Source organism: Daphnia magna, linkage group LG8 (assembly GCF_020631705.1).
Source record: "Daphnia magna isolate NIES linkage group LG8, ASM2063170v1.1, whole genome shotgun sequence".
Taxonomy (NCBI): Eukaryota; Metazoa; Arthropoda; class Branchiopoda; order Diplostraca; family Daphniidae; genus Daphnia; species Daphnia magna.
This window is the reverse complement of record NC_059189.1, coordinates 3,716,501-3,731,771: the sequence shown is the minus strand read 5'-3', so window position 1 is coordinate 3,731,771 and position 15,271 is coordinate 3,716,501. Positions and strand designations below refer to the sequence as shown.

General features: G+C 36.6%; 1 protein-coding gene and 4 long non-coding RNA genes across 39 annotated transcripts in view; 2 read left to right on the top strand and 3 right to left on the bottom strand.

Moving 5' to 3' along the window:
* Positions 1–965, bottom strand: part of LOC116928944 (glucose dehydrogenase [FAD, quinone]) — a 33,969-nt gene extending 33,004 nt beyond the window's left edge. Inside the window, exons 1-2 of the mRNA XM_032936081.2 lie at positions 854–965; positions 626–785 (exon numbers count right to left, since the gene is read on the bottom strand). The gene's annotated coding sequence lies outside the window, so the exon portion shown is untranslated. The remainder of the gene's footprint in view (positions 1–625; positions 786–853) is intronic.
* A 362-nt stretch (positions 966–1,327) lies between these two features.
* On the top strand, positions 1,328–3,335 carry LOC116928971. Of its 5 annotated transcripts, none has more exons than XR_006650074.1 (6): positions 1,328–1,543; positions 1,748–1,816; positions 1,914–1,987; positions 2,052–2,259; positions 2,475–2,577; positions 2,642–3,335. It is a non-coding gene; the product is annotated as an uncharacterized LOC116928971 (long non-coding RNA). The 5 variants fall into 5 exon arrangements; XR_006650075.1 differs by lacking the exon at positions 1,748–1,816 and having other exon boundaries at positions 1,331–1,718; positions 2,052–2,120; positions 2,186–2,259; XR_006650073.1 differs by lacking the exon at positions 1,748–1,816 and having other exon boundaries at positions 1,336–1,718; positions 2,642–2,794; positions 2,852–3,335.
* Positions 3,336–3,525: 190 nt separating this feature from the next.
* On the top strand, positions 3,526–7,002 carry LOC116928934. Of its 9 annotated transcripts, XR_006650059.1 has the most exons (11): positions 3,530–4,268; positions 4,332–4,490; positions 4,551–4,709; positions 4,791–4,836; positions 4,890–5,081; positions 5,160–5,281; positions 5,343–5,599; positions 5,672–6,187; positions 6,274–6,417; positions 6,483–6,715; positions 6,783–7,002. It is a non-coding gene; the product is annotated as an uncharacterized LOC116928934 (long non-coding RNA). The 9 variants fall into 9 exon arrangements; XR_006650058.1 differs by having other exon boundaries at positions 3,528–4,268; positions 4,791–5,081; XR_006650054.1 differs by having other exon boundaries at positions 3,529–4,268; positions 4,551–4,836.
* Positions 7,003–7,645: 643 nt separating this feature from the next.
* LOC123475277 lies at positions 7,646–9,917 on the bottom strand. Of its 3 annotated transcripts, none has more exons than XR_006650252.1 (5): positions 9,549–9,914; positions 9,271–9,436; positions 9,047–9,188; positions 8,787–8,956; positions 7,646–8,441 (listed from the first exon to the last, which is right to left on the bottom strand). It is a non-coding gene; the product is annotated as an uncharacterized LOC123475277 (long non-coding RNA). The 3 variants fall into 3 exon arrangements; XR_006650253.1 differs by lacking the exon at positions 7,646–8,441 and adding an exon at positions 8,471–8,726 and having other exon boundaries at positions 9,549–9,917; XR_006650251.1 differs by lacking the exon at positions 7,646–8,441 and having other exon boundaries at positions 8,471–8,956.
* Positions 9,918–10,213: 296 nt separating this feature from the next.
* Positions 10,214–14,707, bottom strand: LOC116928933. Of its 21 annotated transcripts, none has more exons than XR_006650233.1 (15): positions 14,634–14,658; positions 14,452–14,560; positions 14,187–14,389; positions 13,972–14,128; positions 13,724–13,792; positions 13,586–13,660; positions 13,136–13,222; positions 12,878–12,956; positions 12,624–12,713; positions 12,486–12,533; positions 12,243–12,313; positions 11,994–12,078; positions 11,696–11,820; positions 11,174–11,244; positions 10,214–11,009 (listed from the first exon to the last, which is right to left on the bottom strand). It is a non-coding gene; the product is annotated as an uncharacterized LOC116928933 (long non-coding RNA). The 21 variants fall into 21 exon arrangements; XR_006650235.1 differs by having other exon boundaries at positions 14,630–14,644; XR_006650237.1 differs by lacking the exon at positions 14,452–14,560 and having other exon boundaries at positions 14,187–14,325; positions 14,634–14,675.
* Positions 14,708–15,271: the final 564 nt, after the last annotated feature.

Here is a 15,271-nt window from a genome sequence, read left to right as displayed (position 1 = left end):
GGAAAAGTTCCTTTGTTTACTTGGCAGCTTTTATGATTCTTGTTTTTTTTTTACGTATCAATTCTTTGGAATTTCTGTTAAGACAAACCGCCGATCGAACAATGCATCCCAAAAAAGTTCCGCCTAAAACATTCACTCCCATCCTCCACAGAAAAGTAGAGAAACAAAATGGATGTTGAAACGCAAAAGAAGTGAATCAGTATGGATGAAGATGTTCAAGATTGATTAACAGCTTAAAAAGAAACGAATATTTCATCAATAGTGTTGGGGAACTAACCAGTTGGTCTTGTTGTGCCATTTCTTTTGGTGTCAGGGGAACGCCGTTTGGTGATTTCAAATTCGGCCTAATTCTAACAAAACAGGTTGTTCGCATTCGGAAATCCCAAAAACTCGCACACATTCGCTGGAGTGACAAACCAGGAAACATTTCAGCTGTATCGTTCATGGAAAAGCCACACATTTCTACATAAAAATACTACAAGAAGCCTATTAATCTGTCTTTAAAAATAAGTCGTGGAACTTTCGAGATTCAAAAACAAAAAGCGAAAATCCTCACACAAAACTTTCAGAGTGGTAACTGACTAAATACCTAACACGTGAATAAACATACATTTCCATGTCTTACCTTTTAGAAGTTCTTGATCGACATTCCTTTCACACGGATGAAAATCTTAGGGTAGTTTTGTCCGTTGTTTCCGAATACTCCTCGCACGTGGCGTCACAAAGGGATGTCTCATTTTCTGCTGGTGAGATGCAGTTCTCGAATACGTGACGATCACGTAGGCCTGGATAATCATAGAATAATTGTTACCTTGATGAAGCTGGATAAAAGTTTATAATTTACTAAATGTACCTGGGTTCCATAGCTGCATCCAGCGCTACTCTGGTAACAGCACTTTATGCAACCATGAACATGGACATACTGGAATTTGCAGACGATGCTCTACAACTTGAAGGAATGAAACTGTGGAATGACAAAGCAACTCGCAGGTCGCAGCTCCTCAAATGCTTCATGCCTTGTTTAATTACTCACAATACTATTTCTTTCAATGTTTATAATAAAATTTGCTTATGAGTTTCCTTTGATTAAAAAATATTTACACAGGGTTTTGTAGAGTTTAACCTGAGAACTTATGTAGTACATGAATTCGTCCAAAAATTGCAGTTCTATATTGCGTAACTTAAAATATTCAGTATCACCGCCACTAGTTTTATTTTTTGTCAATTTTTTAAGTAATAAACTCTATTAAAAACTTGCTTTGGTGAATATGGTGATCGGAAAATTGACGATGACGCCAGAAACAATTTAAAAAAAATGACAACCTTGTCACGTTGAATTTTCCAGTTTTATCTCGAATTATTTTTCGTTTTTTTCCCATTTCTTTTAGGAAGCAGAAGAAGTTGATTTTGTTGGTCATGTTGCCATAATGGCTATTGACTTGTTTTGAACTGTCAACTCATGATAATTAAGAAGTTGCTCATAATTTGTAAAATTTTTCAATGAAGGTCCAGCATCGGATTGACAGTATTCGTATTTAGTCTAGTAAAGTGCCTTTTCTTTTCAAACCAGTCATTGCCTTACTACAACCATAGACAACGAAGTGGAAGACCACGAAGGGGGCCATAAGGCTGAGAGGACGGGAGGTACAGGGGGATATAGGCGTTAGCGGTCTTCCACTTCGTTGTCTATGATTGCAAGTTGATGCTTTCCTAGTATGGTAAATATATTTTTTCATGCTTCATGCAGAGCATGCTGGATACATGTGATGTGATGAGTGAATGGTGGCTTAATTACAAATGACAGCTTGATTTACATGTACTTTAAACATAACTCTATTACATTTAACTCATGGTCAATATACTTTATTCTGCCTAGTTACTATTTGGTTATGTGTTTGAAATTGACATTTCAGAATGAGCTTCGATCAAAGTTGACATTGCAGAATAACCTTTCAAGCCAAATTCATCTTTTTCAAAAGGACTTGATGTAAGTAAAATTGAAGCCTTTTTCTACCTACGCATAATTCATGTAACACATTTCTATTCAATAGGGAAGGATTTTGATCATACTGGGAATGCCTTTATCAAAAATGGAAAGTTATAATAAGATTAATTCATCTGTAAGAATAAACATGTATATAATGTTTACATTTGCAATCAGTTTAATAATACAGGATCTGAAAAGGTTCCTTGTTGGGGCAAAGTACTAAATAAATTATAACTTTGGAACACTTTGGAAGTTGATGCTTTCTCAGAATGGTAAATATATATATTTTTTTCTGTTTGTTATAGTAAAAAAAAAAAAAAAACATTGCATGATGCATGTGATGAGTGAATGGTTGCATAATTGCAAATAACAGCTTGTCTAACATTTTACTTTAAACATACTACTGTCACATGCACAACCCAGCAAATATTATCCCTATTCATTCTCAGTTTGCTATTTGGTTATCTATTTGAAATTTTTGTTTTAGAATGAGCTTCAAGGTTGATGTTGCAGATGTTAATGATGTTACATTGACTGGATTCCTATTCATTAACCTTTCAAAACCAAATTCATCTTCTTAAAATGGACTTGTAAGTATAAATGAAGCTGTTTTGTAACTATGAATTATCTACGTAACACTTTTCTATTCAATAGGAAAAGATTTCGATCATTCTGGGAACATTACGTTAATTTGGATAAAAACTGTTAAAAGTGTTCAGTGGATTTGAAGAAACAGGGTAGAAAAGCGTCATAGCTAGGGCTCGATCTCCATTACCTGAGACCGCTACTTATTACCGAAAGCTTCTGGTACGACAGCCAAAAAATAAATCCTATTAAAAGCTAATTTTAGTTATGTCGCGCCAGTATGTTCCGGTAGTAAACCGGGTCGTCATCGTTTTTTATATTTATTAAAAAAACCATAGGTCCCCCGTAAAAACGAAGTATGTTTTCGTCATCCTCGTTACATTTCAAATCGAAAACATGTATTTAAAATTATATCTAGAATTTGTCAAAAAATGAAAAAGTGGTAAGTCAAAAACCACATCTCTTGGAATTCTATGAAAATCACACATTAAAATAATAATTTAACGCTGATTTCGAAAAACTTATTCGTTTTCTCTTCAAATCAGCCGTTTTTTAACAATCGAAATTTAATTGACTGTAGCGCAACATATTTGTTCATTCCTTTTTCAATAATCCGTAATCTGTAATATCCAATGTGAAAACAAACTTAGTTTTCGTGACACTCTTTCAGTTTTCAACCTAAATCTTGTGCAGTTTGTTATGTCCACTTAAAAAAAAAAAAACCAAAAAATAAAACAACAAATAAACACACACATACACAGTTTTTGGCTCGGTAAAATCTATTGCCCCCCAGAATTCTTGGTGCCTCCAGCGCCCAAGAATGCTATTGCCACCCAGAATCCAGGGGGGCACTAGTGTTTGCTGTTAATTTTCTTGTTTTTTTGCTGTTTTTTTTTACATTTTCTTTCGTCCAACTTCATGATGCCTTAGTGTATTTTTTAAAATAAATTTTTTTCGAGAAGGTTGAGACAACAAGGCAGATTGCAAAGATAGGAAAGATTGGGTCAATTGAAAACATTGCATTGTCGATACCTTGTACCTGCCAATCTTTTACGATTCAACATTCCTTACTTTGCTAATTTAACTGCTGAAATGCTTCTCACAATCATGCAGGTAAAAAAATGTTTAGCTCTTTACCTGTAAATGTTTAAAATTAAATGTTAGCCGTTCCACAATGAACGTGCTATTTTGGCCGCTCAGTACACACGAAGCGTGCTGTCAGGATTGTTTATTTTTTCAAAATTTACTTAATTTGTTTCTGTTTTTAGTTAGGTATTTAAAATTGCGCAAACTAAGATTAACTATATACAGAGGTTACGGCTGCGCTGAATTCTAGGGGGCAATAGCATTAGCAAACACTGGAGACCCCCATAATTCTGGGGGGTAATAGCATTTTAGGTCGCTAGAGGCCCCCAGAATTCTGGGGGTAATAGGTGTGACCTTTTGGCTCTTCTTTTTAAGTCGTTGTTGGACACGAAAAAAAATTCACTATCGAAATTTAATTTCCTTTGTTTCATTTGTCTTTGCAACAACCGAAAGATTTGTGTAGGAAATGTTGGTGACATGGATCGATTAACATAGTTAATTGAGCCTTCGATTGGTAACAGCAGAACAGCCAACAGTCTGTCAGAGGGGTCAGTGTGAGATAATGCAGATTCCTACTTCCTAGCAACTCAGTATTCGTTACTGTTCTTTTGTATACATTTGACATCCGAAATCTCGTACATAACTTTAATTATATTTTATATTCTTCTAATAGATAAAAGTATTTGCGAGGAAGGATTGGTTTCGGGATAGGGAGCCCTCAGCAAATACAACAACGGGCAGATATTCAGGTTGTAGCACAAAACTTGATATTTAGTACAACCATGATTCTTCACAAACACCTATACAGTATGGAAAGCTTGACAGGAAAATGGTACACTAATATCCCATAATTATCATTAATTTGCCCTATTTGCATACTTTTTTTCTCTAGAGGATGAGTAAAAAAGGCCAAATGTGAGACATGGAAAAGGTCTGACATAATGGGCATTTTGTTCACGCAGATTTGGAACTTAAAAAAGAAATCTGTTCTCAGTGAAAAGATGAGAACTATCTATTGCGCAACATTACGGAATCCAAAGATTCCTTACAGGTGACATAGGTTAATATGGTCATCAAGCTTCCACCTCCATGTATTGTACTGTACTCCATTTATCCAAAATCCATATGTCAGCCGACTTACCTTCCTGGTTGCAATGAAGAAGAATCATTAGTTGAAAGTATTAAAAGAAGATACCATATTGTGTGTTTATTTTGATATATCTCCTTACAGATGAAGAGGTTAACATGGTCATCAGGCATCCACCTCCATGTACTGTACTGTATTCCTTTTATGTGAAAACCATATGTCAGCTGACTTGCCTTTCTGGTTGCAATGAAGAAGAACCATTAGAGTCAAAATTATTAAATGGTGATGCCATATTGTGCGTTCCTTTTGAAATATCTTTTTTCACATTTCTTTAAGGTGAGTAATATTGTTAATGCGTATACATCAGTCATTCAGACTTGTATTATATAACTTCAACAACTTATTATCTTATAGTATTTACCCTAATTTTCCTGTAACCTTGGTAACGATTTATTAAGAGGACATCACTTGATGATACCCGGGAAAAGCAATCACTACTGGGACGGAAAATCACAGTACACGGGTCACAGTGTAATGTAAGCTAAAGGAAACAGAATTCGTATAAGATAATAACATTTTCCGTTAGAATTTTTTTAGGATGCCGACTGGGCTAATTCCGCATTTTTTAATCATCCTTGCTTTGTTGTTACATTTCCTATACTGCAGAGTATAGTTTGACAGATGTATTCAATCACTATCACAGCCCACGCAAGAATTTCAGCAATATCTGTATCGTAGTAACGGACGACAATAGCCCTCTGCAATCTTCTTCCATTCTACTATTTCACCTCTATTCCATTGATTCGAAGTTCATTCCAACAGAAACAGTCTCACGTTCGAAAATGTTTCTATGCGTATGTATTTAATTCAATTTAAATGTATTTCATTGAAACTAATTGAAAGTTTGTGTTTTTAAATGCTGGTAGAGCGCAACGGATCACTCAGAGCCACTTTTTTCAGTCTTGGGACAAGTGAAATTCAAACCGGACGAGACCTAACGACGAAGCCTAAGAAACGGGAAAAGAGGAATTATTTTGCGAACAAGAATGATTTTTTTTTTTTAATTTCACATCTTGTAAACTATCCAAATCTCACACACCTTAGGGTTTTATTCTGTCATAAGTTTACTACAATTTACACACTGGATATTTTACAATTGCATTTTGTGTGTATATTGGAGTAGGTCTTTCATAGTATAAAACCCCAAGCCATGTGATTTATTCTCTATCCGGAGAAAAAAAAAGTTTAAAAGATGTGAAATTTTAAAATTTTAATCATTGTTTGCTAATGTCTATGACACGATTTCTATCTATAACGAAAACGATCTGCCTCGTATGGAGATCGAAGTAAAATGTTCTGTTACGAAGGCTTCGCGATCTAGACAGCTTTTTTCTCTGCATTTGATCAACCTGAACGTAAAATCAAGTTTTGGCAAAATTAAGGTAAATTGCAGGCCAGTTGCCTTGCTGGTAACTCTGATGTTCCCATATATAATATTACTTTTATTAAAATTTGTTTAATTTTACAGAAAAAAGTTTCCTATCTTGGGAGTTTAAACTGGCTGTTAAGGAAGTTAGATACGATGCCGAAGCTTATGTCATGACAGCGGGTAAAAAGAGCAAGTCGTCGGCTAAAAGATTGCCTTGAAATCTTAAGCCTTATTGAATATTAGGTTGCACGATACTATTTTTTTCTTAATATTTACTTGCAAGGTTTTAACATTTTTACAACATTTAGGTATTGTGTTACAATTGAAGAGCGTGTTAGAGCAACCAAAAATGTGTGATCGTTCGGAAGTCATCTATTTAAAGCGTTTTTACAAATTGTCGATACGAGACAAGCTTCACGCATTCGCTGTATTTCCCCGCGGATTAAATATGGCCCCTTATTTATTTGATCCAAGTCCACTAATACCGTTGATGCCTTCATCAGTGTCTGTATGAAGGAGTCGGTGGTGGATACTGTACAAGGTATTTTACTATCTTTAAGAAGTTTATCAGCAAGAATGTTTTACTTATGTTTATTTCACTTGTGTAGATTATAATCGTAGTCAATCGACAGAGGATATTGATGGAGGTCAGGTGTAAACAGTAACTGAAATTCGTTGGAGGAGGGACCGAAGGTTTCCAGATTCTTTTATTTTCCCACGTGTTTTGGTATTTTTACACAAAAAAATTAAGTGCATATCTGGGCTCCCTTCTTTTCTGTGGCCCCGTTTCCCCTTGACTTATGATAAGCCCGTAGGGGGTCATGCCCCTACTGTGATCAGCAGTAAAGGTTGTGAGTGCGCTGTCCGGAAAGGGGACGTGGGGGTCCTCAAGTTCTGAGATATCATTGGAGGGCGAAGAGGCTACCCACAAATCCGAATTAACGGTTAATCGCTCACGTAAAAACTTGTCCGAAACCTTCCATCCTTTTCCGGCTTCTCTTAGCCACGCACCGGGTAATCTCCCCGGTGGTTCAATTCAGTGCAATTTTTTGTGTACATCTATCGTACAAACAATACAAAAATAATAATAAAATTCGGGAACTTTATCAAAAATTTTTCTTTGTCTAATTTTTTTCGTATTGTTTGGGAAACTCTTACTTATCGATACAATTTACGAAACACATACAGCAGGTATTGCAGAAATAACCTGCTCATTGCTGAGTATCGAACCTCAGACATTTTGTTTCCCAGACAAGCACTTTACCATTGTGCCACTTTTGACTATACAAGTTATAGTCGACATTTGTTGGCATATCTACTTATGCACAACAAACAAGGTCATTAAGGAATAAATTTCTATTACTAGCACGTTAAAGATGGCGTAGTGGCAAAGCATTGGATTAAGGTTCCGCAGGTCAAGGGTTCGATCCCCAACCCAACTTCTACACGAAAAATGCATACAAAATCGATAAATAAAATAAAGTATTTATTGTCCCTCCATCCACCCACAAATCCACCACAAAATTTTTACATTTTACAATACAACACAATACAAAACATACATAAATAAAACTAACCCGTTGGCTGCCACGCCACTAAATCTACAGTAGCTACATCGCTATCGAAAGGATAGCGACCAAGGGGGACTTGTCCGAAAACAAGTCCGGGCTGATATGATGATGGAAGCCGTTATGGGAATGCACACCCCAGGCAACCAACACCACATCGACAAGGGGGGAAGTCCCTACTGGTGCATTGCCTCGACGATCGACTTTGAGCCACACGGCTTGTGCAACTGTCCCACCCATGGCATATAGACCATTGGGCAGAACAGCGCTGCCGGACCCTAACAAGCTTTTTTAAAAAAAGGGGATCAAAGTGGGTGGCAGCCAACGGGTTAATTAATACTACACAATTACACATTAAAAAATACAACGATACCACAAATACGAGGCGGTGACGGGGCGACCATAGGGCGAAGACGGGGCAACGGGTGAAGTGGAGACGGGGTGGCGACGGGCGAAGTGGAGACGGGTTGGCGACGGCCGAACTGAAGACAGGGCGGTCACGAGACGAAGGCGGGGTGACGGGCGAAGCGAAGGCTGGCGGCGGGAAAGACAACGGGCAAGGCGACAAACGAGACGACGGGCAAGGCGACGGACGAGACGACGGGCAAGGCGACGGACAAGGCGACGGACAAGGCGACGGGCAAGGCGACGGACAAGGCGACGGGCAAGGCGACGGAGGTAAAACATAGAATCTTGAGACTGGAAATAGAAAACAAACAGTTTTTTCACTCATTTTTGTTCACTTATTACTATTTGACAATTGACTGAAAATTTTTCAGATGTACATCAAAAGTAGGCAATATTTACGAAACTTCAAATATTAAAACAAAACAAATAAGATTTTCGAGATGCTAATGAAATATTCATGTTCTAATACAAAAGCCCGGTTTTTCTAAAACCAAAATTAAAATTTATCAAGATGATCAGTAGTCTATCTCAGAAGTGAGAACGGGAGAAGAAATTTCGAAAATCTCTATCGAAAAGCTAACGATTACTATAAAAATTGGCATTCAGGTGGCATTCATTATTCATGATCAAACTTACAGCTTTTAACTATGGCCTGTCAGTGTTGTTTTCCCGTACTAACTCCATTGAAGCAATATGTCAAAAGTACAAAACAGGACTCTTCTGTATTCTGGTGCTGTGATGTGCTGTTGGCTGTTATGGTGGTCCCCAGAAGTAGCAAAGGAACAATGTCTTCTTCTTGCCTTGTCCTGGTGTTAAATATATATTAAGAAACGAAGAATATTTAAGCCAATCTTAAGTGTGTATCTTTTTGTTTTTCAAATGTCAAGATGGCTTACTAGCTAGATCAGGGAGTATTATTATTTCACAGGCTGGGCTCTCAAACATCAACATAGGAATATTTGGCTTCATTCAAGATGGGTTTTCCAACAATTTCCTCTTCTTACTTTACTGTCAAAGACAAAATTTAATACAAGACACCTAGGGGCCAAAAATGAGATAGATTCAGTACTAACACAGCTGGCATGGTCATCATTAAGTCACACTTGTTGCAGTTATTTACATAATAAAAAGGAATGCATTCACCACAGTAGTGGGTCCATGGGTCCGTCTGAGCTACAGCAGATACAGTAAACTTGCTCATCCAGGCAATATTCTTTTTGTATAACCATTAAGTTGACCTTGTTTTTCCTCTCAGTAAATATGCTTTGCTTCACTCTGTAATCTTTCTATTTAAATTTATAAAAGAATTAGTCAATATTGACACAGAATTACCCTTTACTGGAAACTGTGCTATAAGCCAGAAGTACGAAAAACCAGAAACGTTCAATTTGTGCTTACCAACATTTCTAGGAAAGTGCTTGAAAAGCTATCAAAACTTTACAATCCGAAGGTATATATGGCAACCGGTTTCGCCACGATAAAAAAATAATAATAATAATTTATCCATTCCGTCTTTTGTTTTGTTTTTTTGTACTCATGACCATCTAGCGCTCGAAGTCGTAATTACGTAGGCGTTTATTGTTTTGAGATTTATATGATGAAATGCATCTCCATCAAATTCAAAAGAAACCCAGGTTGAAGTATGGTGCAAGCGTCAAACTAACTGAATTCATAATTGAATGATAATCATGGAAATCGATTTTTGTACAAAAAAATTTGCCCTGAAAAGTCAACAGCTCCCGTGTTCGCGGAATTCCCATTAGACTTTGTTTTTCAAGTTTTAATCAAAAACTTAAGGCTAATTAGAAACAAAACTTGATTTCCGTGATTACCATTCAATCCTGAATTGAAATCATGTATATCTAGCAAAAGCTGAAATTTGGCCAAAAATGGAAAAGTGGGAAGGGTATTGTCTTCCCACTTTTGTCAAATTCTGCGAAAAACGACATCTTATGAAATTCGACAAAAAGCATAAGGCATAATCCAAATTGAACGTTGATTTCGATTAAATTTATAGTTTTCTTGTCTAACCATGGTTTAAAAAAAACTGTCAAATATTATAATTTTCCGTATGAATGTTTTATTTATTTGAAACCAGACTCGATTGTCACAAAATTTGCCATTTTCAAGGAATATCAAATATTGCAGATACACACAACACACCTTCAAACAACGTGATCAATAGGAAGGGGGAAAATTGCGCAAGCAAAAAGTGCTACAACAGGTTATACCTAAACGTACGTTATATATAAAGAATGAAAATACTGTTTACACTACTTATACGACGGAAAACTATGTACAAGAAAATGGACCCAACTTAGTTGATAGAAAACCATACCCATTATGGAAACAAGCATAAAAAGCCCCTTTAATGTATAAAATCCTGTAGCACTAGGAAAGCTCAAAGAAAACCCTATGTCTCAGACACTACAACAATTAAGCCATAATTAATTTACTATCTCACCTGTAGACCGCAGAACGGCCATAAAACTGGATCATCCATTGGGTTTCACTAACCAATCTCAAGTATAGCCGTATGTAACAGTAGCGCCAGCGAAAAATCGAAGAAAAAATTCCAGCTGGAAAACCGGCCATACCAAAAGCACCCTGAAAACATCCAAGTCAGTTGGTTAACTAAGTCAATCTTATAATAAGAGATTAAGTTAAGATTGTAGATGTCAGTAATTTACAGCCAAAATAATAGTTTCACGATCATCAAACGGTAACTCATTTTCATCATTACGGATAATATACATTACCGCATTGCAGTTTCATTACCACAATCCCATTGTAAAAGACGTTGAACATAACATCACACCGATTTCCAATAAATCAACCATAATTGCCGACACAAACCACCTTAAATGGATAAAACCAAAAATTAGTTTATATAACTTTGACTGTCAATCTTAATGCTAAACGTTTGAAAATCAGAGACTCGAGTGAATCTTCATGTTTATCAGAAACACGGGAAATTTATTCATTAAAGAACTACAAGACAGCTGCATACGTAATATATTTACCTCACAGCCACAAAACTACAGCAACGAACTGCAATTTTTACCTTGTATCCAAACCAAATCTGAGCGGATATCTGAAAAGAAATATAATAGGATAGAAAATACGCTCGCAAACAATTTTATTAAATGGGGAGAAAAAAAAACGATCAAAAGGAAGGCAGTTGTATTCAACAATGATTTCAGGAAAATGATTTGAAAGTTTTCTCATCATTTCAAGAAATATCACCAAAGTAATAAACACTGCTCACCTTTCGCTAACTCAGGGTGTTAACAATACAAGAAAAACGCACCACCAACAGATGCTAAACAATGAAAAAGATGTCAGATGCTAAATACACAACGGAAAAACTGTGCAAAAGAAAAACTATAAATTTTCCTCATAAAACCAGTTCTTTGAAGGGATAGATCTGATATTTAAAGGAAAACTGTACAAAAAAAAAACAAAAAAACTATCCCACTCAGATGTGTATCCGACTTTGGTGACTAATCTACAATAATTAAGCCATAAATAATTTGTTAGCTCACCTGTAGAGCACAGAACAGCCACAAAACTGGATCATCCATTAAGATTTGCCAACCATTACCCTATCTAACGGTAAAACCAGCGAAGAAAAGATTCCAGCTAGCAAACCGGCCCCACCAAAAGCACCCTGAAAACACCACATTCAGTTTGTTAACTAAGTCCATCACATATTAAGAGATTAAGGTAAGAATGTAGATTGTCAGAAATTTTCAGCCAAAAGAATATTTTCAAGAATATCAAACGGTAACTCGTTTTCATCATTACGGGAAAAAAGCAACTACCGCACTGCAGCTTAATTACCATAATCCCATAGTAGAAGACATCGAATATGTTATCGCCGCGCCAATATTATCCCAATTAGAAATAATCGCTGACAAAAAACCATCTAAAATGGAAATGAGCCAAAATTAGTTTATGTGACCCCAACAGTCAATCATAAATCTTAACGTTTAAAATCAGAAACTCTTAATGAATCGTCATTTTAATCAGAAACACGGGAAATAAATTCATCATAGAAATAAAAACAACCTGCACACGAAATATATTTACCTCTCAATGGTAAACCCACTGCAACGAACTGCAAATTTTACCAGGGATCAAGACACAAGTCAGGCGGAAATCTGAAAAGAAATATAACAGCATAAATAACCCGCTCGCAAATAACCTGATGAATGAGGGAGGAAAACAAACGATCAAAAGGAAGGCAGTAATATTCAACAATGATTTCAGGAAATGCTTCGAAAGCTGTCTCATCATTTCAAGAAAAATACCCGTAGAAATAACGATCCCCACCTTAAGCGAAGGTGTTGCAACCCAACAATACAAAACCACCATCCATTTCTAAACAATGAAAAGAAAAAAAAAGTTAAGATACACAAGGGAGAACCATGCATAAAAACAATTTTTCTAATTAGAACTGCTGTACCCAACCTTTAAAGTAAGTAGAACGAAGAATGGCAACTAAACTGAATGATCCAATGGATTTAACCAACCAATACCGAAAATTCCACGCCAATATATCTGTAAGTAGCAAACCAAACTATCAACAACTCAACCAAACAGTCCCAATTAGATCAAACTGAAGCCAATTCAGAGTCAAGCAGTAATCAGGGTACATATTTCGGTGTCCTAAGGTAGATGTCATCAGCACACATAGTAATTATCACGCTTGAACAAATTCTTACCTAACCGTATATAACGGCAGTAACAGCGAAGAAACGAGCAAAAATTCCCAGCTGGAAAGCCGGCCACACCAAGGACACCCTAAACCAAAACATTCAGTTTGTTAACCAAACCAGTCATTTTCTATGAGATCAAGGTAAGATTATAGATTGTCAGAAATTTACAGCCAAAAGAATATTTTCAAGAATATCAAACGGTAACTCGTTTTCATCATTACGGATAAAACACCCTATTATCGTTTTGCAAAGTAGCTTAATTACCATGATCCAACAGTAGAAGACGTCGAACATGCTAGCCCCGCGTTAATAACGTCCCAATTCGACCATCAACTCCTGATACAAGAGCACCTAAGATGAGAATAGAAAACCCAAATGAGTATCAACGACAATAACATCCAATAACAATGCTCTACGTTTGAAAATCAGGTACTTGAGTGACTCTTCAAGTCAATCAGAAACACGGGAAATACACATTCATCTCTTAAAAGAAACGCAACATGCTCGCACTGAAACAACTGGACTGCAAACCACTCATCGGAAAAGAGAACGATGACAAGACGCAGTTCAATTGACCACCGTCTACAGGAAAAATTAACCTCTGAAATACACCAGGTGTCAATGCTAAACCCTCAAGCATTTCAGTTTCTTAGTATGATATATCATAGAAAATCCTATATCAAACAGAAATGATAAATTTGCAAGAGCTTATACCTCTGGTGCCTGCAGAATTAGGATGAACACAACATTTTTCATCTCCCTGCGGTCTCAATTGGTAGTCTACTGCCACTATGTCAAACATAACAAAAAGCAATATGAACAGTGATTATAAGAAATCAAAAAATATCTCACCTTCACCAAATTCACCAAAATCATAGTGAAAAACTGGAGCTTAACTACCATGTACCTCCTTCACCCAACCTACTTGACAATTGCAAAAATATTTTAAAATCTGACAAGAATAACAGATGTGTGGAACAGAACAGTTCTCAGAACATTTGCGATTTATGGTTGAAATCATTATCTTTTACCCTGTCATTGTAATCCTAGTTAGTCATCACGTGTTTAAAAGAAAAACTATTGCAAATGCATAATGGCACCTTTAATATATAGAAAGCACAGCTTTCATTAGACAGCATGCCACCAGTCTGATTGACAATGAAGTGATCTAACGTGTTTCCAAACCAGTCACCTTAAAACACCATGAACTACTGATCAGGACGCACATGCAAATGCTAGTGCAATGGAGGATTAACCCTAGAAAAACATAATTCAATCACAAACCCTCAATTTACTCAATGTCGAACAAACCAACCACCATGAATTGTCCTCCAGATCCAGCCTCATGGACAGAAGGATAACAATCCAGTAGCATAGTATAAACTATTATACTATGCATAATAATTGTAATGCATAGGCACAATGAAATGCCAGCCAAGTTATCCACAATCATCCTACTCGTTAACGTTCGTTAGAATTGTTGAACGAAGGAAGGAAATTTCTTCCCATATCAATAATCTAAGTTTAAATTATAATTCAATATCGACCATCTCATCTAAAAACCGAAAATCCACTTAAACCATGACTACATATGTTGCAAATCAATTGTCAAATGACAATTTTAACAAACGCCGTGTACTTGGTTTTGGGAAACTATAACCATTCTGATTTATAACTTTATATACTGATCTAACGGAAGAAATTAAAACAGAACTAGAATTTTAGAAGCAAAACCGTACAATTCTATCAAATGCTTACTTACATGTTGTAGCGACGAAAGCCCGAATTCAAATGACAATCTGACTTGTGCACAGTGGTGCCACTTTGAAAATAGCGAAAACCTGAAAACGTTTATAAAAAACTTGAAAAACCTGTTTCCAGATTTCCGAAAAACTGTTGAAAACTTGCATTTTTTAGTAAAAAAATTTAGATTTTCAAATTTTGCATGAAAATGGCATTTTTTAACTTCATACAGAGTCAAAAACCTCTGGTTCCTCAACTATGGCTATTTTTCCTCTCAAAAAAGGAGTAACCTCTTGCGGGGAATACTATACAACAAAACGAGGGTCGGGGTGGTCGGGGCGTTAAAGTGATTTTCCGTTTCTGTGTGGAGTGAAACAACACACCCGCAAGAGGTGCTCTCATGGGTGGAAAATCAGTCTTACGCCCCGACCACCCCGACCCAAAAACCCTCGTTTTTTTGTCTAGTATTCCCTGCAAGAACCCCTTATCTGAGAGGGAAAATAGCCATAGTGGAGGAAAATAGCCATAGGGAAAATAGCCATAGTGGAGGAATCAGGGATTAGCGATCGGCCCCGATTAGCCAAAATCGGGTTAACCACCCCGCCCCGGAAAAGCGCAATTGGGACTGAATCGGGGTGCCACTTCGTCAGCCGGGAC